This window comes from Rousettus aegyptiacus, unplaced genomic scaffold (genome assembly GCF_014176215.1).
Source record: "Rousettus aegyptiacus isolate mRouAeg1 unplaced genomic scaffold, mRouAeg1.p scaffold_m13_p_3, whole genome shotgun sequence".
NCBI lineage: Eukaryota > Metazoa > Chordata > Mammalia > Chiroptera > Pteropodidae > Rousettus > Rousettus aegyptiacus.
In genome coordinates, this window is record NW_023416306.1 from 26355474 (window position 1) to 26382135 (window position 26662).

Genomic DNA, 26662 nt, shown 5'->3' on the forward strand with positions numbered 1-26662 from the left:
TCTTTACAGGATTTGTATTCTAGTAGGGAGGAGGAGGGGCAAAGACAGTCAATAATAATAAACAAAAAATACATGCTGTGAAAGTTGGTGTTAAGTGCCATGGAGAAAAGTCCATGAGTAAGGGAAAGATAGGTGTATTAGGTACGGGGGTGGAACTTGCTATTTTAAATGGTGCGACCAGATTGGCATCTGATCAGAGATCGGAAGGAGATCGATATGTGAGCCTCTCTGGAAAGAGTTTCCATACAGAGAGAACATTTTGTGCAAAAACCCCAAAGCAGGTGTGCGCTTGGTGTGTTTGAGGAAAGTAAGGAGTCAGGAGTACGGGAGCAGAGTGGTGGGAAGCCATGGAGGGAGTAGAGAGCGAGATCATGCAGGCCGTTTTAAAGAGCTTTAAAAATGACCCGGGGAAACAACTTGAGGGTTTTCGAGCAGAAGAGTAACATGATCTGACATGTTTTAAAAGCATCATCTGGTCGCTCTGTGGAGAATAGGCTGCAGTGAGGAGATGTGGGAAAAGTGGGTACAAGCAACCTAGTTAGGAGATGATGGCCGTTTGGATTTGAGTTGTCGTGGTGAAAGCGAGAAGACGTGGTCAGATTCTGGATACATCTTGAAGGTAAAGCCACTTGGATTGCTGATTATTAGCATAGGAGTTATGGAAGAAAGGTACGTTTTTGGTCTGAGCAAGTGCTTCAGGGAATGAATGCAAAGTATGAAGTTGCCACATAGTGGCCGCGTCTGGCTTATGTCACTTAGCATACCGTCTTCAGGGTTCATCCATGTCGTAGCATGTGTCAGCATTTTTGTCCTTCTTAAAGCCGAATAATATTCCATTACATGTATGTGTTGCATTTTGCTTACCCATTTATTAATGGAACCGCAGTGATATTTATTAAATCTCATCGCTCTTAGAAGCTTACAGTAACTCGTTCCCATCATTCTCAGGATAAAACTAACAGTCTTCACTGCAGTTTGCAGGGCCCCCACCTAATGCTCAGCCTTTATTCAATTTATGTCCCCTTACACTGTCCACTTTGGTCAGGACACCTGACCTTGCCGCAGCCTTTTCCACATCGGGGTCTCTGCCTTGGCTTCTTCCTTGGCTTAAAGGACATTTTTCAGGATAAGCTCAGCTTGTACTTCAGAACTCAGTTCAAGACACCATCTCCTTCAGGAAGCTTTCCCCATTACCCAGGCCGAGTTAGGCATCCCCTTCTTTTATACGTCTAAAATTTCCTGAATTTCTCTCTATCAACACGTTTGTCACACTTAGAGAAAAGATGACGTTTTATTTACCATTTCACTCCTGGAGTCTAGCATCTTTTTAATGCTCAACACATTTCTGTTGAGCAAATGAATAATGGAGGAGGAAAGGATCTGGGGTCATGGAAGATGTGGGCAATGAGGCAGTGGGGTGTGTGAGTGACTGCCTCAAGGTCACCAAATGTGAAGGGGTTGTCCCTTGCAGCCCACTGAGCGCTGACTCCCTTCACAACCACAAAGGAGGCATTTGGTGCGTAGAGTAGAAGGACAGATGCACTGAGATCCACATTCCCCAGCCCTCAACTGGTAAGCCCAAGTTAGGTGTTTTGGTACTTTCAGTGTAGTTTTAATATTTTGCTTTTTTGGTAAACGATGCTCACACCCTTCCTACCTCTATCCTTCACCCGTTCTTTTACTCACTCTACTCCCCCTACTCTGAACTTGGAAACAAATTCATAGGTTTAGGTCACTTAAACAAAAATGAGACTTTATTCTGTGAAGTAAGTGTTTCGTTTGTGAGAGAATCAATGGGCTATTTTGGATCAAATAACTGTGTTCTCTTTAGCCATTTAAAATGGTCTATTTTCATTTTTTAAGCCATCGCCTTGTGAAAGGACCTAAGAATATCCCTAACTTAGTGTTAGATCCCGTAATTACATTTTCCCATTTTGAAAGCAGTTATGCAGTCCTTACAATAGAGTCAACGCAGCTAAAAATAAACCCCAGGCAGTTCATATTAACTTGGGTAATAATAATAGGCAACAAGGAGGCTCGGTGTCCAAATATGATGAAAACAGGAAGTTCATTACACAAGCTGTTCTTTCCTGATAGATCTGAATTCTTAAAGCCTTAACTCAAAAATAATCCCTTCAGGTTATAAATAAAAGCAGAGAATTGTCTCTTACTTGTGGTTTAATGGAGATGATAACATTGTAGCTAAATAAATCCACATAGCTATATGATAGAACGTAACACCAGAACGTCTGTGCTGGAGGAGGAAAAAGTAAATTTGGAGACCCCTCTCCTCACAGACAGGCAGCTGGATGGATGCATTTGCCCTGGGTTTGATATTTTTTCACCCTGGGCACAAGTTGCCAAGGAGATATTGCTTTACTTTGGTGCAACGGCAGGAAAACAGAAAGCCGTCAGGTGAAAATGACTGAACAGAACAACCCCAACTCTAAATGTTTGCCAGACTTTGTAAATTTCGGTCTTGGGTTTTCAGAGTGAAGGGGGGATGATGCCCAAAGTTAGAGGCTGAAGCCCCTCCTTACACAGTTCCTTTTCTCTGGTGACTGTCACTGCTTTCAAAGGTGAGCGTGGAGGACATTTTTAATTTACATAACTAGAATGAACCTCATCAAATTCCTTTCTGAAACCAAATTGTACCTCTCCAGGGTGTCACTCAGTGCTGTGAGGGGGCCTGTGACCTCACCATCTACCTCCTTGTAGGGTATCTCTTACTAGTTGTTACCATAACCACCAATAGTGTCGCTCCGGCTGAAATAGGTGTCAATGACATCTTTCCTTAACTTCCTATATCAACGTGGAGTCCAGGCTGGAAGGTTTAATCCAGACTTGACTACAAAATTGGGGTGAGGAAGAGAATGGGAATGATAAAGAGTTGTCCATTGCTTAGAGTGGCAAGTAAACACTGGTTGGGCAGTGTTCTCTCCCCAGGCTGGGTCAGTAGCATCTGCAGGGTTTACATTGAACAAAAGAGTGTTCTTGGGTTTTGGTGGGGAATGAGCAGGGGCGGGCTGGGGACATGTACAAGGAGAGCACTCCCAAGTGTGCCTAGTTCCATGTTGGGGAAACTTTCTCTTCCAGGGGAGCGATCTTTGTTTTTGTTTGTTTTAGTTTTGTTGTTGTTGTTGTTGTTGTTGTTGTTGTTTTTATGCAACAAATCTAGGAATGTACCCCAGGAAGGGGATTCTTGCCACGTTCAAAATGATGATGTACAGGGTCAGTCACAGTGGTGTCAGGGAGGCCACGTTACCAAGGACTCACATTTAAGAGCAGCCTCAAATATGGACTTTTGATGATATTTCCAAATGAGGTTAAACATCTAGCCTGGTACGCCGGTGCCAGGACACATTGGTCTAATTGGGAGTGAGAGTGGGGAAGAACATTGCACATGACTTTAAACTTGTGTTCTATGACCAGATCACATTAGATGTGGGATACTATCAATTTTATATCTGTAAACCTGTGACTACTACGACTGTATTGCACTATATATATATTTATTGAGTGTAAACGTTTATAATATTTTGCAACTTTTGTAATGCTGTTTTGGCATTTTTTTTCCCACTTCCTAAAGTACTGCTATTCTTAAAAACTGGGCATGGTCTGGCCTCTGGGAAGCCTTGACCATAGACCTTCTCCAGCCTCAATGCTGCCCATGGGGAGCGATTGGCTTCTCTGAGAGAAGGAGGAAGGGTGATTGTTCTGGAGGGATTTACAGAGCTATTCCCTCATGAAAGATGAATGCGGTGGGCCTTAAACACACGTGTGCGATAAAATCTCCTAGAAAGCTTATTAGATGACGTATGATGCATGGACGATTTCTGGCCCGCACCCGAGGTCTTGACTCAGGGGATCTGGGAGTACTCTTTGAAAGGCCCTGCAACAGATTGTAGAGGGAGCTGTTGGGGCAAGGTCAAAGAGTAAAAGAGGTCTCCTTTGGGAAATAAATAACGATTCCTTCTGGGAACAGTGAAGACTGTTGTAGAGAAAGGCTCCCATGAGGATCAATACAGAAACAGAGCAGGGGACCTGGTAGCTGAGAGAGCCTGCCCGACTGCAGAGAGCTGGGAGTAACTGAGGAAATGTTTGAATGAGCAGATGGTGGGGATGGATGGTTATGCCAGAGGGAATTGGGATGTGGGCAGCTTCCGGAGGACCTCATTGGAGGGGTGTGGCAAGAAGCCCTCAGGGTAGAGTGGGGGATGTCCCAGAGAGTCAGAAACCTGAGCGTGTAGCTGAGGAAGGAGAAGCTCTTCGGGGCTGGTGCGGGAAGCCGCTCAGAACTGACTGCTCCCTCCGGGAACTGTGCACGAGCTAGAACACTCCTTACAGACTGCTTGGCTAATACGTGCGCAGTGAAGATGGACTTGTTATGACATTTCTGATTAATTCATATTTTTATTAAAATAAAGGAGGATTAAGAGTAGTTGTGATAGGGGAGGAAGAGGTCCTAAGCTGTGGGACAGAGTATTTTCCTAGATTTTTGAGTTATGGTTTGAGCTAAGGGAATTATGACATTCCTTCATAGATCATCCTGTGCCTCTCATATCTTCAGTACTTCTGCTACAGTATCAGTGTTATACATTTAAAAACTGTGTTTTAAACCCATCAGTTTCATTTCTATGGTCCACTTATAACTCAGTGCTATAAATCCAAAATTCTTTTATGTTACTTTTTGTTCATTCCAAGGACCTACCACAAAAACCTTATCAGTAATAAGAGAAATATATCTACTCTTTATATGATTGAATAATTATTGGCCTTTCTTTGGTTTTAAATATTAATAACCTCTGTTACATAACTTTTTATTAACTTTAAATTTCGTTCCTTTAATTTTTACTAATGATAGCAACTGTGCTCCATATTTTGGAGTTATCTGCTTAGCAACTTGACTAAGAGCCATTTGAGCTAACAGTACAATTCTCAAGCTTTCTGGATTGCAAAGCTCTATTGTTTCTTGACTTCCACATATTATCCATTTTTTTTTTTTCTAGTAGAACAACATTAATAGATTAGAGCAAAAAGTCCTAACAACTCAACTTCTATTTTGTTTCTGTTGTGGCCATCACAGGTAATGGTTTCTAAGCTATAAAAAATAGAACAAATAGTGTCGCTAGGGCTTTGAAATCAAAGTTGTTGGATGTGTATGTGTTTTTGTGTGGTTTGTGTGCAGGAAATCAAAAGATAGTCTACTTAAATAATTCAACAAATTTTTTTTTTTTTTAGTACCTAATATATGCCAGGCACTATTTACTTGCTGGGGATATAAGAATATACACAAATCAATTCTCCCATTTTCAGAGACCTTGCATTCTTGTGGCAGGAGATAGATAACAAAAGGAGTGATGGGAAGTGGGGTGCGTGTACTATTTAGAGACGGCCACTATAATAAGTGACACTTGAACAGAGACTTGAGAGAAGTGAGCAAGCTTAGTGGATTTCTCGGGGAGAGCTCTCTTGGTGAAGGAAACTTGAGTACAAAGGCCCTGAGAGAGGAGGTTGCATAGGATTTGGAGGAATATCAAAGGGACCAGTGAGAGTGGAGTGGAATGGATGAGAGGGAGAAGGAAAGGGGATGAAGTCAGAGAGCCATCTGGGAAAGATCTTGTTGGGTGGTCTTGTTGGCTATGGTAAAGTCTCTGGATTTTTTTTTTCCCCTTGGTGAGATGGGAAGCCAATGGAGGGATTTGATGAGAACGTTTTAACAGGATAACTTATGGCTGCTATCAGGGGAGAGTGTTAGGCTGAGTCCCCAGAAGCAGAGTCTGAGATGGGGACATGTGTGGTGGTTTATGGACAAACTGGTAAGGGGTAAAAGGAAGTAGCATAGAAGGGGAAAAGGAGAATGGCAAAAATGTGGTTTGGGGTAAGCTTCAGCCTGATCCGGGAAGCTCTGAAGCCATAAGTTTTGCTGTAGACTTGTTCCTATTTGAAACAAGAGAGAGAGGTTTTTACCCTCACTGTGGTTATTAGGTAAAGACTCTGGGGAAAGGGATGGATGGCGTAAGTCCCAGACACCTCCAGGTGCAGTGGCTTCTGTGGTCCAAGTGCAGTTCTCACTGGTACACTCACAACAGCTGGGGAAAGCCTGACCAACCAATTCATAAATGGGAGTTCAGAGGACCTGAAAGAGTGTGTCAATAGCATCTTCTATATGGAATAAGGGTGGAAGTAGAGATACCAATTAGGAGGCAAATGTGATAGTCCAGAAGAAAGATGAAGGTGGCTTGGACTAGAATGTAGCAGTGAAAGGATTGAGAAGTGGTTGGATTCTAGAAAAATTTGGAAGTCAGGGCTCACAGGATTTACTAATGGATTTGTTATAGAATATGAGAGAAAGAAAAGAATCAAGGATGACTCTAGAGTTTGTTACCCAACCATTTATTGAGATGGGGAAGACGGCGGGTGGGGGCGGCCAGTTTTGGAACGAGGTAACAATTAGAAGCTCCATTTGAAACATATTAAATTGGAAATGACGCTTAGATATCTAAATGAAGATGTCAAGGATGCAGTTGCATGTAAGAGTCTGAAGTTGTGAAAACATGTTTCAGTTCCTAGGTTCAGATAACCAGTTGCCCATGTTACTGAAAGAATGTGCATATATCTTTGACATAGCACTTTTATTGGGGTTCTGAGTGGATAGGGGATGAGAAGGCCAGAATTAGTTCTAGTTAACCTCAAAAAGGGCAAAATTAGTTCTAGTTAACTTCAAAAAGGGCAAAAGGTGAATATTAGACACCATAGGTGAGTAAGCTTGATGACAATTTCTGGCACCATGTCTAAAATAGACCATTAAACAGATGATTTTTGAGTAATTTGCTAAAAGTTGTAATAATTTAGAGGTAGCACAGTTTCCCAGAGAACAAATCAGACCATGCCAGCTTTATTTCAATTTTTTAAGGGTATTCTAAGCACAGAGGTTTGGGAAATTCATACTCTTAGTAAATACCGATTTTTATACAATGTTTGTTAAATTTCTTTATCATATCCTCTGACAAAATGAAGAAATGCAGGCCAGAAAAATAGAATAGTTATGTAGCTTTCTAGCTGGCTAAGCAAGAAGAACAAAGAACGATGAACCCTTAGGTTATTTTTTGTTGTCATTAAGTTTTTACATTGCTAAACCTTTTGCTAGTCTCTCTCTCTCACACACACACACACACACATATACACACACATATGTATGTATATATTTTTTATCAACAACATAAATGAAAAGCAAGAAAGCTTATTATCATACTTGAAGATGATACAACCTGGGGAACAATAACTAATATATCGATTTATAAAATAAGCATTCAAAAGAAGGAGAAACCCAAATGTACAATATGAAATTTAATAGGGATGGATGTAAAATAAAGCAAAATACTCCATTTTACAGGTTGTAAGAGATTTCCCTTCACAACAGTGAACAGTATTAATGATTTATTTTTATTTTTATAAAGAGGTCTATTTTTCATCAAGTTGTTTGTGGCATGAAGTTGAGGGTGCAGGCTTTGGAGCCATCTGCCTGGGTTAGAATCCTGGCTCTGCCACTTTCTAGCTGTATGATCTAGGGTATGTTTCTTTAAAATCTGTGTTTTATTTTCCTTACCTGGAAGATGAGCGTAATAATATTAGTTCCAACTGATGTTGTTGGAATTTTTTGCAAGCATTAAACACAAGTACTTAGAACAATGCCTGAGATATAGTAAGTACTCAATAGATAATTATTATGACAAGTTCAGCAGTGTGACCTGGTTGCTAAAAAGGTAAAGCAACCTCTGGGTACAATTATAAGAGTAAAGTGTCAAGATCAAGGGACTCTCCTCTTTACTGCTAGGATTTTGTTCATTTCTGGGTGTCCCTAATTTAAGAAATGTCTAACCTGTGGGAGATTGAGTGCTGAAGTTGGTGAAGGATATAGAATCATGCCAAGTGAAGAAAAATGGAAAAGACTGGGATAGAGAGAATGACTTCTTCTTTTGGAGAAAGACTCAGGAGCTGACATAAGGCTTTCTTGAAAAATTTGCCGTAGGGATGTAAAGTATAGCATATGGAATATAGCCAATAATATTGTAATAGCTATGTACTAGATTTATCGGGATGATCGCTCCTTAAGTAATATAAATGTCTAAGCACTGTATTGTATACCTGAAACTAATATAATATTGTATGCCAACTACAATTGAAAAATAAAAATAAAATTATTTTAAAAAAGAAAAGCTGAATATGACCCTAGACCTATATCAAGTCTTTGTGAAATGTGGGGCTCTTGCCCAGCAGTGCTTCCCAAATCATCTGTGGTCCTTCATCGGCTTTTTTATTTCTAATCTGTTCTAAACCAATACTTTCGTACAATGCATTAAAAATAAATTCCTAGAAAAAGAAAATTTTAAAAAGAAAAAAAAATTGAAGGGCTGTGAAAAAGGAATTAGACAGAGTCTCTGTTGTTCTAGAGACAGAACCAGGAGCAAAGAGCAGGAATAAAAGGGGGCAGAGTGGGCGACGGAAGGGTTTTAACTTCCTGTTGTTTGCAGAGCGAGGACAGAAGCCTCTAAGTTATTGTATGATGTCAGATCTCTTCACTCTGCAGCCCTCTTTTTCATAATCCGTGAAATCAGGGTTTAGATTATATGGATTCTATAGTGGAAATTATGGTTGGTCCATTAGTAGGCTCTCTTCCTAGATGATGGTTTTCTTATCACTGAAAATGTTTAAGTTGAGGCCATGAGACTTATTAGAGTAGACATTATTTGATCGGAATGCAATCTAAATGACATCAAAGATCTATTTCAATTCTAAGATTCTAGGATCTTTTTTTTTTGTATATTTAGATGACCTATCCTTCCTTCATCCCTACACTTTAGCTCTGCTTTCTCATAGAGATATAGAACCTTAAATGATTTTGTAAGAACTCATTACATTGTCTATTAATTAGACTGAGGTGTGGTTTCCACTCCATTCACATTCCCTGAGGCATTAAACTAAACACGAGAATTGAATGACCTCAGGACAGAGCTCTTTGCACTAATTCCCTTGGTACCTAAAGTGTCACAGCAGAATTTCTAGTGCTCGCATGGTATCATTGCTTTCATTCTTTGTCTTGAAAGTGGAAAAAGTGAAAAGTACCCATAAGCCACTGACTGACTCCATATCACACAGCCCCTACGTTCATGGATGTGCATTGAGAACTTGGTTCTGGTGGAGGCCGGGATCTGCAGGCTTGAGGGGTAGGTACAGCCGGAGAGGGAGGGGCTGAACACAGCAATGGCAGACTGGATGGCAGCCATGAGCGGCAGAACTGTGGGACACTGTCATCTGTCGCCTGCAGCTGCCAGGCTGACTTCATTCTCCATATAGCAAATATTTATTGACCATTTTATCATGCGGAGGACACTCTACTAGGCACTCGGAGAGACACACAGGAGTGTGACACAGTGCCCCTTTCTGGCAAGGAGTTTCTAGTCTGGTTGGAAGACAGTTACCAGCTAGCAGCAAACACTTCTTATAGTTCTTCATTGTTTGCAAAGCATCTTCAGGCAAATCATTCTCCTCTTAACAGCCTCTGGGTTGAAACCCTTCTAGTACCCTCAAGAAAACCTGTGAGGTACTATTATTCCTACTTTTCAGACAGGAAACTGTGGCATTGAAAGTTAAGCAGCTTAACCTGAGGTCACCCATTTGTGTCGCCTGAAATGCCCTTGCTGTTGCTGAGGTAGACCTAGGCATATCTCTGACTCCAATTCCAGTGCTCTTTCCACTACATCACACTACTAAGAAAACATAAAAACCAACATATAGTCTATAGTACATATCAAGCAAATTGCACAGATAAGATGTATTGTAGGAATTCAGGAATGCAGATCATTGTGGCTGGGTACAGAAAGGAGGTAAGACTACACAGATGGGCTACCATTATATAGTCAGAGACCAAGGGAGGGCATTCCAGAGAAAGCGAATGTTTTATTAAAGATGGGAAGTAAGAGAGCAGGGCTTTAAGGAGATGTTCATGGGGCTGCCATGTTGGTTTGCATCATTGGTGCCTGCCTAACTCCGGGGGTATCATTCACATAGACTCTGATATAAATGACATCCTGGGGATTATCAAGTGCACAACCTGCACGGTAGTACAGGGGCAGCCCTGAATGTATACATCAGTAGACCTTGGAGAGGTTAGCAGAGAAGTGAGATAGAAATCTAGAAAGATGAGCAAGGGACTGATCATGGAGAAATGGGAAGGTTAGGATAAGGATTTTCCATTTTAACCTATAGGCGCTGAATGCTTCTTAACCAGAATAGAGTCACAGTGAAAGCAATGTTTTGGGGTGTTTGTTCTGCTGATGAGCAGATTAAATTTGAAGGGGGAGCAGGCGGGGGCAAGAGACCAGATAATGTTTTGGCCACCTAAACATGAGGTTAAAAAGGATCTGAATAGTGGTGGTGGCAATGAGAAGTCAAAGAAAAGAATACACATGGAAGACCTTCTTTCATTAATTTCACAAATGTTCTTTGAGTTTTTAGTAAGTGTAAGGCAATATGCTGCATGCCAATGATTTACTTGTAATCCAAATAGGCACAGGTCTTGCCATTATAGAGTTTATAGACCAGGAAGGGAGTTAGACATTTATCAAATAATCACATAGAGATTAATTACAAACTATGATAATGCTATGAAGGAAAAGTACAAGATGATATAACAGAATGGAATCTGACCTAGTTTGGGCAGATAGAAACCAGGGATGTTTTCTCTGAAAATAAATAAATAAAAAAGAGGTTTGATCTGAGGGCGAATAGGAGTGAAGTATGCGAAGGAAGGTGAGGAAAGGGAGTAAAACATTCTAGACAATGGGTCCAGCATGGGCAAAGGCCCGATGGTGGCAGGAAGCGTGCATTAAAGAATGTGAAAAGTGACTACTAGGGTTAGTCTATAGCAAGCAAAGTGGAGAGTGCTGATGAGAGACTGCGAAGAAAGGCAGGGGCCAGATAACACTGTTTTTGTTTGTTTGTTTGTTTGTTTGTTTGTTTTATCAGAAACAACAAGAAGGCAATTAAACATTTAAACCTGGAGGTGACATGTTCAATTTTGCATTTTGAAGTGGATATTCTTACTGCAATGTGGAGACTAGATGGGAGGTGGATGCTCAAAGAAGCTGGTAAGAACTTAACTGCAGTACCCCAAGAGAAAGATCTTGGGGGATTAGACAACAGAGATGGCAGTGGAAAGACAATATTGTGAAAGAGGACTTACCAGGACTAGATGACCGATTGGGTGTGGCTGAAGAAAGGATGAAAGTTAATCAGCAGTCAAGGTTTTGAATATGGGAGTCTTGCAACCCAGTGGTACTGTCAAAGGATATTATCAAAGTGGAGGGTGGTGCCGGCTTGACATGCAGAGTAAGGGGGCACGATGGGTTATTCAAGTGAAAAGTGAGCTGTAAGATGGAAATTTTAAAAAAAGTCAAAGGATTGTAGTTTAAGACTGAGACCTATTGATAAAGCTGTGGTAGTTAAGATGCGAATGGAGGATTCGACAAGTTGGGAGATAGTAAAGAAAAATCATAGAGGATTCAGAAGTGGAATTGTGTAGAACAGCACCACTGGGTAAGGTGAACTGACAAAGTAGGGTGAAGTGGTCACAGAGATGGAAGCGTGTTATTACAGAAAAGTCAGAAATTTAACCACTAAACTGTTCTTTTCTATTACACCTTCATATATAGTCCCTGAATTAAATAACAGTAAACATCTACAGGGAAGCAATTACTCATGCCGTTGTCACCATATCATGATCGCCTTTTTGGAATATATTTGTTTAGGGTTGAACACAAATAAAGCTTAAGGTCGTCCCCCTCCACCCCCATCCCTGCATTTATTGGTCCCAGGCAGAGAAACTACATTTAGATTGTAGCCGTCGCTAGTGAATACTGCGGTCCAGTCCGATTCTGCAAGACCCATCCGTTTGTAAAGGAATCGGTCGAGGACATAAAATCATCAAGAAGCTTTTTTGTGTGTTGTTGTTCTAAAATATTAATAAGTAACCTACTTCAATATTTGAGAAGTCACTGCGTTTCCATGACCAAAGTACACCAAACTTCCATTCTTATTCCAAATATCTCTAAACTCCAGTAACACTTGTCTCAGCATTGAATAAACACGTTAAAAATGAAGTTATCAACTTCCTCTGCTGAAATATCTCCATCCACTTGCAGGTATCCCCAAAGACTTCAGCTCTGAGGGATGGCGGCATGCTCAATTGTGCCAGCTGTTGTCAGGAATTATAGGCCAAATTGGTTATTTTTGGTCGTGAAACCAACTTGAGGCTCGCACCAATGACTTAATACACTTGTAAGACGAAGCGCTTAAGTTAAAGTTAATTGTGCTCTCTTTGGAGAGTCTTTCGTAAGAGCAAATCTCAGGCGGCTTCATCCAGCCAAGAATAAATTCAAAGTTGAGTACTTAAAAGACAAAATGGGTGATTTGTTCAGTTTATACTTAGTTGAAAACATAAGGCAAGACATCCTCAGTGGCCCTCTGCATCTATGCACAGAGGGGCGAGTGTGAAGAATCACTCTTGGATAACCCGCCCTATGCAGTTTTGTATCTGGCGAGTCAGTTCTGGATCACCGTCCCATAGCAGGATGGCAAAGCTTCTGTTCTTGTAGTTTTCCTCAGATTTGTCCCTCATCTCAGAGTTTATTCAGAAATGCTATGTAACCCCTCCCCTTCCAGGATCTGAGGCCAGCATTTCAGGTGGGAAGGGCTGAGCACAATCCCACCTGAGAACAAGAGATTTATGGAAATATAGGGAGAATTGAGCTCTATGTAGGTCAGAAGTCAGTGCAGGGCCAGGATTTTAGGACACATTTACATTTTTATAAATTCCATCGCCAGAGGTACTACCTGAAATCTAAGGCTTTAGCAACATTTATTAACCCTTTAAAAAATTAAGGTATAATTTCTATACAGTATACAATTTAGATACAATTAAATACAATTTATATTTATTTCCACGAGGATATGTTCCAAATGGATGCCTGAAACTGGTAGTACCAAACCTGACCTATGTTTTTTCCTATAAACATATACTTTTTTACTTAAAACTTCCCTTTGGCACGTCTAAATTTCCAGAATCACTACGGTTGCACTTTGGGGCCATTATTAAGGGAAACAAGAGTGACTTGAACACAAGCACTGTGATACCATAATGGCTACTAAGTGACTAATGGGCAGGTAGCCTACACAGTGTGGATACACTGGAAAAGAGATAAATCATGTGCCAGGCAGGACCGACTGGGGTGGTGAGAGATTTCACCATTCTACTCAGAACAGCACACAATTGAAAACTTATGAACTGTTTATTTCTGGAATTTTCTATTTAATATTTTCAGACTGTGACTGACTACAGGTAACTGAAACCATGGAAAGGGAAACTGGATAAGAAAGACTGCTGTACAGTGAAATGCTCAGGTCTTTAAGTTCGATCAGTTTGGGCAACTGCATGTCAAGTCATAAAATATTTTCACTGGTCCATAAGGTTCCTACATGCCCCTTCCCCGGCAACCCCCATTCTCACCCCTCAATGACTGATCGACTTTGTATCATCATAGGTTAGTTTTGTCTATTCCAGAATTTCTAAGAGGTGGAATCATGCAGTATGTGCTATTTTATGCTTTGTTTCTTTCATTGAGCATAATAATTTTGAGATTCATTTATCTGTGTGTGTCAGTAGTTCATTCCTTTTTATGGCTGAGTAGTATTCCATTCTTTGAATATACCGCAGATTTAAAAACTTCCTTTCGCTGTTAATGCATGTTTGGATTGTTAATAAGTAACCTACTTCAAGAAAATTTCTATGAATGTTTTTATATAAAGCTTTATATAAACATACATTCTCATTTCTTTTGGAAAAATATGAGTAGAGTTTCTGGGTCCTAGGTTAGATGTATATTTGTAAGAAACTACTAAATATTTTTTCAAAGTAGTTGTACCATTTTGCACTCCCGCCAGAAAAAATTTAAATTTGAGTTATTCCGCATCCTTTCCAACATTCGATGGTGTTGATATTTTTTATTACAGCTGTGGTGTGTGCGCATGTGCATGCACAGACACTGTATGTCTTATTGTACTTTGCATTAACCTGATGACTAATGATGTTGAATACTTTCACATGTATTTATTGACCATTTGTATATCTTCTTTTGTGAGCTGTCTATTCAAGTCTTATGCCCATTTAAAAAATTGAGTTGTCGTCTTATTTTTGCTTTACAGGATTCTTACGTATAGTCAAGACATATTTGTTAGATACACGTAGTGCGAATATTTTTTCCAGTCAGTGTCTTGCCTATTTACTTGCTTGATGATGTCTTTAGATGAGAAGAGATTTTATAGTTTGATATAGTACAATTTATCAAAGTTTTTCTCTTATGATTCATGCTTTCTCTGTCCTTGAAAATTTTTTGCCTCCTGAAAGGTTATAAAGATTTTCTAAGTTTTCTCCCCTAACTTTATTACTTTATTGTTTTACCTTTACATTAAGGTCTGTGACCTATTTCAAAGTGAATTTTGTGTATGACATGAGGTAGGAGTCAAGATTCATTCTCTCTCTCTCTCTCTCTCTCTCTCTCTCTCTCTCTCTCTCTCTCATGCTTCCTTTCTCCCTCTCTCTCTCCCTCTCTCCCCTCAACCCAGTTGTTGAGATTTTCCTTTTCACTGAATTGCTTTGGTGCCTATTCAAAAGTCATTTATCTGTATGTATATGGATCTATTTCTGGATTCTATTCTTTTTCTAGTCTTGTTTTCTCTTCTAAATGTTGGTAATGATTTTGAAATAGAAGTGAATTAAGATTTGTAGGTATACAGAAATATATGAATTAGTGTAGGAGTCCCATAGTAAGGATCTTTCATCACTTGAAGACTTTTCGTGTGTGTTCAGTGAACATAAGATCACTTATTTGATTCTCATGTGAGTACTCAAGGGAAGGTGGTTATAAAGAGCCAGAGTACGATGTGTTTTGGCTTTTACTTGCTGCTTCCAGCAACATCTTTCAAGAATGAGATGAGCTTAGGCAAGGATTAGCTGGTTTGAGAGCAGAAACAGAGGGAATAGAGAGAGTCTAGAAATGTAAGGCATGGCAGGGTTGGAAAAACCAATTATTCCTGAACCCAAATCAGCGATTGCCTTTCTTCTCAAGCTTGTTATTTCAAATAGTTGTAGTGTGGCTGCCATGAATTGAGAGTGGTAAAAGCTAGCCTACACCTGACCTTTTGCAATTAGTTAAAAATTTTAGCTGAATTCCTCTTAGAGACTGATAGGGCACCCAGTTTCCCTTCATCCATTGTCCTGGCTCAGGTGAGCCAAAGCTCCTGCCCTGTCTTTTCTTAGAATTTAGGCTATTTGATTGCCTTGCAACTGCAACTCTCTGATTGTTCAGAAGTATAATTTGTAGCCTATCATGCTTTTTGTTGTTGTTAGGATTAAACTGAGCTCCTACCAGCTTTTTATATCCTAGATGGAAACCAAGAGGGTGATTTGTAAATGTATTCTTCACTTTGTAAAATACCTTTTTGTAATATTCTTTTGAACTGCAATTCCTATTACCGTTTCAACTTCTGTTACCACTCCAAAATGTTTATTGGATCTTCCTCATCTGCCTCTAAACCTCTAGACCACAGCTCCTAGAGGGTATGACTTAGCAGTTATTTTTATTAACTTGCACAGATCATGACATAACTAAAAAACCCTGTTTGTTGATTAACTGATGAACGGAATACCTTGGCCAATCTCACTTAACAAATGCCTGTCTTCAAGACCAAAAGCAATGTCACCTCCTCTGAGAAAGGTCTATGAGTTTCCTTAGGAAGAGTTAGTTGCTCTTCTGTGTCTCTTTCGTACATTCCTCCACTGACATTGCGCATGATGGTGATTTAGACATCTTTTAGTCTAGACTGTGAGTTTGTTGGGAGCATGAACCAGTTCTTACTCTGTATTTCAGGCACCTAAAACAATGTGTAGTACATATAATTATGACTCACTTTGTAAATGGATATATGAAAATGCGTTTTCTAAATGAACTGTTAAATGTCTTTGTTAAATGATTATGCAAAGTAGGTTTAGATGTATGCAACTGTTACATGATTAATAGCATAAAGAAATGCACATGTAGGATGTATATATGTGTGCAAATATGTTTTACCCCTAATAACATAGGCAGTTATAGAATTTGCTTTAGGGCAAAGATGGTAACCACATGGCACCTCCGATACCACTTTCTTTTTGTGTGCCCCTGGCTAACGAATCATTCTATTTCTTTTTCCTATTGATCCCAGACATAAACTTGACACCCTACTCTCTAATAACAACTCCACCAATGGATCAGATTTGGTGCATGGAATAAAGATTATTTTCCTTTTCCTAATCCTAGAGGTTACTGAGGCAACAAGCTGGGATATCACCCTTGATGCCCTTGCTGGATGGTACGTAGGGGGAAGATGCTAGTAAGCTACAGACACTTCGCAGATTCCTGTCTCTCAGAACTTAATCACATTTGCATTTTGGCTAGATGATCAGATGGTGGAAACACAAACTCCAAACTGTCAATCAACTTGGGCTTCTCTTCCAACTTTTCCTAAATCAATTTCTTTTAAAAAGTCTTTGAACATCAAAATCATACAACGAGTTTTTAAACAATTACAGTGTTTTATATCTATATGTTACATTGTAGTTGGTAACCCAGAATTGTTCAGTTACTGAAAATCTCGTTTAGGAGGTGTATGTGAGTGTGTGCATACGTGTACATGAGCTGAGGTGTTCGTGAGATTTGGGAGAGAACAAAGGGAAGATATTTACTGAAAATATATTTTTTATAATGTCCAGTTTTTACCTTTAAATATCAGTAGAAAAAAATTTCTGAAGCATATAGATTTCTGGCATGTAATTTTTCTTCAAAACAGAAATTAAACCTAACCAGTTATAAATTTGAGTTTCTTTCTGAATTAACCATGTTGGCATTGCCCCAGCTACCTCCTTATGTTCACATGGTTGCTTCCAGACTCTATGTAGAATTTTATGCCTCTGTAGTATCAGATTTGTTAAATGGCATATTTTTATATCAGTAATTTTTATAGCATATTGTTATTCCAGACTTTTACATTCCTCTAATTTATTCTTAACTTCAATATAGCAGTATTGATTTTTTTTCTTCTAAGTTTGATGGTATGAACACTTTAGTTGTGATTTAAAGTCATTTTAACACCATCGCTACTTTGTACTTTGTTTTCTATTCTTTTGCAAACTTTAGATATTTGGACAGGTACAATGATAAGTACTAATACTCCTCAAGTTTCCTTTTTATATCTCCTTGAGAAACTTTTCAATTATTTCTTAAGATTGAGTCACAATGTTTCTGATGACCTTGGGTTATCCGTGATACTTAAATGCAGAGTAGTAAGAACAGTTTTGATTACAAATTTAAACAGAACCTGATGCAGTTTCCTTAAATGATATTCTATCTTCTTAGTCCCCTAGTAATGAAGAATAAGTTGGTCATAATCTTTCTCTCTTGTCTTTTACAAATGAGGTTGTTGGGTTGCAGAGTTGACCTTAGGGAAGATTTTGCGGCAGTGACCTTTCTTAGCAGTCTGGGTACCGTGTTTCTGTGGCTGTCAGGATTATGGTCAAAGACAACATGAATGAAGAAGGCTGCTGGGGCATTTTTTGGTTCCTATAAAGCAAGGTTCACAAGTGCAGCAATCAAGAGATTGATTATTTTCCTTGCATACTTTGCAATTGAGATAAGCTGCCACCAGGTGAATGATGATATCTTGGTTATCTGGCATATGGTCCAAATAGCTTTAATTGGATGGCCTGTTCAGAGCCTCAATTTTCTGTTTTTATTGTATCATTTTATTATCGACACAGAATTATGACCACGTTAATGGAAATAAAATATAAAGAAGAAAAATTAAACTAAAAATCAAGGGTCTTTTCTTTTTCCTTGCTTATATTTAGTTTGTATCCATTTACAACTATACTTTGAGTATAGTTGTGATCACAACTTTTTAATATACAATTTCTATTCTATTCATCAAAGACACGTTTCTATGTTGCTTTGTAATATAATTTATAATGATCATTTCAACAGATATACACCTACTTATTAGCATTCTTTTGAAACTGTTTATTCAATGTCAAATATATACAAAATTTATAAATTTTATGTGTTATAAAAATTTAACACATAATCAACACTTACATGCTTATCATTCAGTTGAAGATAAAGAACTTTACCTTTAACTTTGAAGGTCCCTCTCTGCCTCTTTTCTACCTCATCCTTTTTCTTACCTCATAGAGGTCATAAAATCACCATCCTAAATCTTGTTTCTATTGTACCCTTGATTTTCTTTATAATTTTACCATATATTTGGTTGTATCCTTAAATAAAATATAAATTCATGAATATTTAAAAAATATACTTAAATGGACTCATGCCAGATGCATTTTTTTTCCCTGTGATTTTTTTCATCTACTATTAAGCATCAATTTTTTTTTCATGTCATTATGTATTGCATTTTATTCTTTTGCCTGGCTGTAAAGCATTCCATTTTATGAATGTAATCACAACTTATCATCCCTGATGAATGTTTGGATTTATTCCAGTTTTTTCCCCATTATAAATAGTAATGTAGAGGACACTGTAAAATACTATTCCTATTATAATTGTTTAAGAGTTTCTTTACAATATATATATACAAGTGACTCTGCTGGGTCATAAGGTATGTACGTCTTCAAATATATAGGTAGTTCCTAATTGTTTTCCAAACTGGTTTTACCAAATTACACTCCCACCAGCAATGGTACTAATTCTGGTTGTTTCACACAATTGTCAACATTCGATATCGGTCTGTATGATTTTGGCAGAATGAAATGCTTTCTCATTGGGTTTAAATACGCATTTTTCCAATTGGTAATGAAGCAAAACATCTTTTCATATGGTTTATCTTCTAGTGAAGTGCTTATTCACATTGTTTGCTTATATTTCTCTTTGGTTTTCTTTTTCTTATTTGTTTGTAGAAGGTCTTTATATATCCTAGATGTTAACTTTTTGGGTTATATGGGTTCAAATATCTTCTCCCATTCTGTTTTTCACTGCCTTCATGATATCTGGTGGTAAACAGATAGTATTACTTTAATGTAGTCAAATTTTTCAAAGTTTCTTTTAAAATTTGTGCCTTTTGGTATCTTAAGTAAAAATTCCCCCTCAAGGTATTAGGAATACTCTCCTACATTGTCTTCTGAAAATGTCATAGTTCTGTCTTCCATAGTTATGTTTTTAACACACCTGGAAGTGAATTTGTATGTGATGTGAGGTAAAAGTACATTTCTTTCTTTCTTTTTTTTTTAAAAAAAAATTAAAATAAGGATAACCAGTTGTCCCAGCACCATTTATTAAAAATTCATTCTTTTCCCACTGATTTATAATACTAGCCCTGTCATAAACCAAGTTTTCATATATGTGTGGATCAATTTCTGGGCCCTATGATTTGTTCCTTTGGTTAATTTATCACTATGTCAATATCGCATTTTCTTAATTATGTTTTATATGAAGTTTTGATATCTGATGAAACAAATTTTCTAGTTTTTTTTTTTTTCCGGGAATGTATTGGCTAATCTTGGCCCTATATTTTGTCATATAAATTTTAAAAATAGCTTTGAGTCAATGAAAAAAACTTGTTGGGATTTTATTTAGAATTTTATTGAATTTACAGGTTAAATTAGGAGGAATGTAAATCTCTACAATACTGAGTCTTCTAGTCCAGTGAATGGGCAATATCGTTTTATTAGGTTTTCTTGAATGCTTTAAAAAATTTTTTTAAATAATTTTTTCAATGGATGACTTGTATAACTTTTATTAAATATCTTTTTAATGCCATTGAAAATGGCATCCAACATTTAAAAATACATATTCTAATTACCTATTTCTTCTGTAATTGAAATGTAATTGATTTTTGTAAATTGACTTTGTACCCAGAAAAATATCTGTATTTTCTTTTCAATTCTAATCAATTATCTGTAAATTGTTTTGAATTCTATTATATGCAAAAATTCAATTTCTTTTTTTCCAGTTGTTGATTCACTTGTTTCTTTTCTTCCCTTTCTATGCAGGTTTGGATTTTATAAGAGTAGGGATAGTAGGTCTTTTTTCCTATGGCAAAAGGAAAGCTTACAGAGTTTCCCTATTAATTGTGATGATTTCTGTGGGTTTATATTAATTGTTAATTTCCTTTTTTACATTTAAAGAAGCTTCTATTTTTAGGTTGCTATGAGTATTTTTAAAAATTTTGAATGGATATTTAATTAATTTTTTTCTTCATTTATAAAGTAATAACATTATTTTCTTCCTTATTAATGTGGGTAAATACAATGATTTTCTGGTGTTAAACTAATATTATATTTCTAGCATAAATCCAACTTGATGTTGCTAGATTATCCTTCTGTATAATGATAGTTGTTGTATATTGTTAAATTTTAGTATATTGTTTAGGATTACTGCATTCATGTTCCTGATTGAGATTGGCCCGTGCTTTTCTTTTGACATAGGTCCTTCTTAGGCTTTAGAATCAAGGCTCTAGTAGACTTATAAAATGAAAAAATGAATTGCAATGTATTCTCTTATTTTTTATTTTTTGGAAGAGTTTTCATAAGTTTAAAATTATACATATTTTAAATTTCATTTTAACATTAGTTTCAAGTATACAGTACATTGGTTAAACATTTATATAGTTTATTAAATGATCCTCCTGATTGTCCTTTTTCTCTTTTGGCTCTACATCTAGCCATTAAATTAATGCTGACTGCATTCCCTGTGCTGTGCTCCCCATTCCCGTGATCATCTATCAACTACTAAAAATTATATATTTTTTGAATGTTTGTTTGATAGAACTTGCTAGTGAAGCCATCTGGATCTGGAGTTTTCTCCTGATGTGGAAATTTATATCTCTGATTCAATTGTTTTGATGGTTATAAGACTATTCCAATTTTAAAAGATTATAAAACTATTCTAGGACTCCAGATAGACATATGCCAAACTTTAACATACATTCTACATTTTTAACCTTCTTTCACACTTTCTCTCTTCTCTCTCTGCACAGCATTTGGGATGATTTCTTCAGATCTATCTTCTAGTTCATTGATTCTCTTTTCCACTGCATCTAGTCTGTTGTTAAACCCATCTATTGAGATTTTAATTTCCAAGATTATATTTTTAATTTTTAGATGTTATTTTTACTCTCAAATTTGATTGCTATTTGTTCATATTTTCAAGTTTATTTTTTGTTTCCTAAAAATATTAGATGTTCTTAGTTCTTGGTCTGTGTCTGTTACTTGAGATATTTAAGTATTTGCACCTCTAATTCTGATGTCTGTTGTTTTGTCTTATTTTAATTTGCATTTTGTTATTTATGCCTTAGAATTTTGGATAAATCTATGCAACTGTGATGAAGGTGGTTTATTTCAAAGAGAGTCTGCACTTGTTTCTGTCAGGTGCCTTGGGATAACATCACACAGGATAACGTCAATGTGTGGCAGGGACATTTTAAGCTAAATTCTTAGGTTGAAATTTAAAAATTTTTTTCTTTGAAACCTGGGTAACTTGATGTAAGTTTTAGAGGCAAACCTAAATAAGTGCTGTTATTACCAGATCTCAGTGGAGATTTAAATTTTGTTACTTCTACTTGTAATGAAAATTCCACACAAGAAAATATCTTTATAGTTTTTTGAAAGTGGAAGTCAATTTACTTCTGGTTCATCCTAACTCTGAGGGCATAGCCTTTTGAGATCTCAACTTTATAAGAAGAGTTGCCCATTGGATTTTCCATCTTGAACAATCTTCAAGATGTTGTGAAAACTTAAACTCAAATCGAACTGATTTAGCAAATATTCTCATGATGAAAGCCGGCTTCAATGCTTTCTTTTCTTCTCTGAGTTTTTGGCTTCATTTAGTTTTTGGATTGAGTATCTTTTCTTATCATAAATTAATTTAAGAATATATAAAGTGTTTGCCTTTCAGTTTTAGTTTTTTTTTTTAACTGATTGTCAATTTTGGTACTTAGTCCATCATACTACTAAAAATTATTTTTTATCTGAGTTTAAATGACTGACTGCAAAATATAATAAAATACCGTGTGAATATATTGTCATTTATCTTACAGTTAATCCTTTAACATTTAAAATGAACTCATTCATCAAGTTGATGTACCACAACTTACTTAACCACTTCTCTTTTACTGGACATTTGCCTGTTTCTAGTGTTTCTCTACTATAAAAGTATCGTGATGAAGTTAAAAAATACTTTTGCATCTACAGGCTTGTATGCCATGATGAATTTTCATTTTACCATCTTCATATTGTACAATGCCAGTTTTTTTTTTAACAGCTTTAAGATATAATTTGGGCTCAATAAATTCGCCCATTTAAAGTGTGTAGTTCAGTGCTTTTTAGAACATTCACAGAATTATGCAATCATCACCAAAATTTTAGAAAATTTCATCATCCCCATAAAGAAATCCCCCACACTCATTAACAGTCTCAAGTACTCCCTTCCCCAGCCCTATGTAACCATTAATCTACTTTCTGTCTCTATAGTCTTGTTTATTCTGGACATTTAATATAAGTGGAATTATATAATAAGTGTTTTGTTTTTGTGACTGGCTTCTTTCAGCAATGCCAAGTTTAAATGCAAATATCAGAACATGTACCTTATATGTGGAATTACTGAAATAACACATTTCACATTTCATGGGTCGTTTTTGGAGAGTGCCTTGAGCTGGACAGAAGAAACAAATTTAAGCCAAATTCAGGACAGTTGGAAGAAGGAAAAGCGAGAATTCTCCTCCCCCACCCCACCCTCTCATACAGCTAGCCGAAGCACCTCCAGGCAAGGGGATGCTTGTGGGGCAAATGTTGGCCTGCGCCACAGCATGGGGTACTCATTTGCTTGGGCATGAAGGCTTCTAGTTTTTTCCTTCTATCAAAGTGTAATTTCCACATGAAGCCCTGTTAAAAGTGGGTTTGGGGAAGTCGAGCCAATCATTTCCTCTATCCATGGTCTGTTGCTCCAACTCATGGTAGACAGGGGTTCCCCAAAGATCTTTAAACCTTTATGCCACAACGCTCTGAGTTCCTGGGTGGGAGTGGCCAAGAAGTTTGTGAAGCAAGACGCAATGTCCACACATGCCATAGTGTTGCTAGTGTGGCATAGGAAAGGAATGTGTACCCAACCCCGATTCTTTTAGTATCGTGCCCAGGCCTTTTCCAGGGAAAGAGAGTGGCAACAGTCATGGAGTGGAGGTAGAGCACAGTAGGCCAGGCAGGACCTAGGATGCAAGAGGGCATGGCAGTGGGCAGTGAGAACCCATCTCTGGCAGGCGGCAGGAGGAGGATGAACATGAGTCTCCACACCCAGTGCATTTTCATTGCCCCACTGGACTTCACTTACAAAATTCAAAGAGAAATTCAAAGAGAAAATGATTAAGGATTCAAGATAGTGACTACAGTGCATTAAACCCTAAGGAGGGACACTTCTGAACACTGGGTCTTGTACAGCTGCTCTAGACTCACTTTCATGAAGTCAGTCCTGACCAGAGAAATGGAAAACTCAGGAGCATCAGAAATAGATGTTTGATAGGAGCTATAAGAGAGTGGTGATAAAGAAGCCAGTTGAGGAATATGTTCCAAGAAAGTTGGAAAAAAAATTCAACAGAGTCATTACAAAAGAAAAGGACTAAAAACTCCTGCATAACAGCACTGATGACTTTGCTGAGATAAATTTCAGTGGAATGGAGGGCATAGAATCCAGTTTACAAGGCTTGTATAGAATAAATGGGGCCTGAGGAAGTGGAAAGAATGAGTGTTGACTTGTTCGAGAAACTTATCTGTAAAAGGAAAGAATGAAAGTAGAACTCTGAGCAATAAGAGTCTAGAGCAGGGGTTGGTAAATGACAGCCTGCAGTTCGGTCCATGGCCTGTTTTTTAAAAAGTTTTATTTGAACACAACCATATCCATTTACCTACGTATTGTGTTTGACTGCTTTGACACGGCACCAGCAACAGAGACCATATGGCATATAACACCTAAACTACTCACTATCTGGCCCTGAAAACGGTTTTTGACCCTGATCTAGAGCATTGGTTCTTAAAGTATGGTTCTCGGACCAGTAGCATCAGCATTACCTGGGAATTAAAAAAATGCAAATTCTTGGCCCATACCCTAAACCTCTTGAATTGGAAACTTTGTGTGGTAACCAGCAATCTGTCTTTTATTAAGCTCTCCAGGTAATTTTTTAAACTAATTAATTATTTTACGGTGACATTGGTTAACAAAATACAATAAGTTTCAGCTGTTTCTCCAGGTAATTTTGATGCACCCTAGTTTTAGAACCACTGGGATAGAGGGCAGGTGGAAAGACTAACTTTTCATTGGAGAAAAGGCCCTTTTCCTTCAAGGCAAAGGGAAGGAAGGATAGATGGGTGGGATGCATGAATTGAGTTCCACTCACTGGGTTCCATTCACTTCCTGCACTATCTCAGATTAGTAACATTTTGCCTTCTCAGATCTCGTATTAGATGGAAGCAACCCAGACTGATTTCCAAATGATGTGCAACAGCACCTAAGTCTAAATTTAAACTTACAAGGAGGGAGATTTTTGCTTAAGATATGAAAGGAAACTCTATTTGGTCGTAAGGTGATGCACTCCCAGGAGAACTGCATATTCACGCATCCCGAATGCTATGGAGGCTGCTCATGCATTGTGTAGATTCTTAAGATAGCTTCCCAGGTTTTTTCCAGTCTAAAATTCTGTGATTCCTACCTAGGGTGAGCACTTCTTTCTCACTCCAGATTACTTATTCTATCTAGAGTTGGAATCCCTTCTTGAAACACATTCTAGTCTCCAGGGCTCTCTTCTTGTTTCTAGGATACAGATCACCCCCACTAGTTCTTCTTAGCTAGGAATCCATCCATTGGTCAGCTTACAGACCAATCAAAGGGCAGGGGCAAATTTGTCTTTTCTAAGGGATCTTCTGTTCTAAGCTAAGAATTCCTGTCAATATATAGTAAATAATTCCTGTGTTCTAAAAATGGTGAAATTGTGAAAGCCAGGTTAGTTCCTAGGTCAGCAGTATACTTTCTACACTCCTCAATGCTTGTCTCTTACACTCTATGAATTATTAATTTAAATTAAGTTGTATCCTTAGCAAACCAGTTAACACAGTTACAATCTCTTATACACTTGCTTTCTGCTATAGAGTTAGAATTACTTTTCTTAATGAAAGGGCCCATATGTTTTCAGGTATGAGGTACATGATCTCTAGACTTGTTTCTCCCTTGCTCTGGTTATGAAAGAATTCCAGAGAAAGAGACAAGAGGCATTCAGTGATGAAATAAAGCTGATAAACCTGATGTGTCACATTGGGACCTCTGGGCCAAGAGGTTCATGCCAACTCATCCCTAGGGTGGTGGAAGGGCTGGTAGTCCAGGAGGACAAAGCAAAGGAGATAGTGATCTAGGGCAGGGGGAGGTGGTACAGAGTTTCCAAGGGTCTCCAGTTGCTGCTCAGTCACTAATTTGTTCTAAGGGCACTCAGCCGGCCTCTAAATTCTGGGTATTCTGGGAGGTCTCTAGAAGCTCCCATGATCATGATCAGGACCATTGAAATTATAGTTCTGAAGTTTTGTGAAATATCATTAGAACATTTTGTTGAGAGACCAAGTAATAAATAAAATTCTGTGCCTCGTTTGAATAAACATTTCTGATGACCAATGTGTGTTTATTGTATAATAGTTGTATTTTCTCTTTGGTTAATTGTTTTTTAATGACTTTTCATTAATTAGTTTCTCAAACAACAAAGATGAGCCATTTTTCATTTTTACTGTAAATATTTTCCCAGTTGGTTGTTTGCATTTTTATTTGGGCTATGATTTTATTTATGGAATTAAAAAAATATCAAACAGTCAAATCTGTTAGTGTTTCTTAAAAGAGAAGGTGGATAAATGTTATTCTAATCTGCAGGCCAAAGAAATTCCTTGTGTATGGGAAATTTTTATGTTTTAGGAGTGCTGCAGTGAACGTACAGCTTCCTGGCATGGATGGATCTGCCATCTCTGATTAGGGAGAGTAAAGAGATGAGAGAGGACTGTATCTAATTACTTTAGGTATCCAGTTCTTGGAGAGCTTTGTCAGACCCTTCTTAAAGAACCTAGCATGGATATATGTCCAACTTTGACTCCTTGTATATGGTTCTTAGTAAGAAGATAGAATGACCACTACCCATACCAGCTTATCAGAACCGCTGAGTCCCTGGCAAAGTCTGTGTCCATGTGTGAGTAAGAAACCAAGCGGTGTGAGGAGTCCTTTTCTGCTTACATGCTTAATTATGCACAACTAGAGTGATGCTCTGTCAGCAATCCTCAGCTCCTTAACAACCTACCTCTAGATTCTGGGTAATTTCTGAACTGGCCTCTAAGGGAGGAAGCGACTAGGTCTACTCTGTGCCTTCACTTTTTTTATTCTTGAAATCCTACTCTAGAATATTTCCATTGGCTTTAGAATGATGAGACTCTGCAAGTTGCCTGCTGAGCATGGCTATGATGGACTGTAGAGTACAGGACAGATTT

At 37.8% G+C, this 26662-nt stretch overlaps 1 long non-coding RNA gene across 2 annotated transcripts in view; it reads left to right on the forward strand.

Annotated features, from left to right (window-relative positions):
* LOC107500585 overlaps nucleotides 1-26662 on the forward strand; it is a 247818-nt gene that overhangs the window by 70372 nt on the left and 150784 nt on the right. The window lies entirely within an intron of this gene.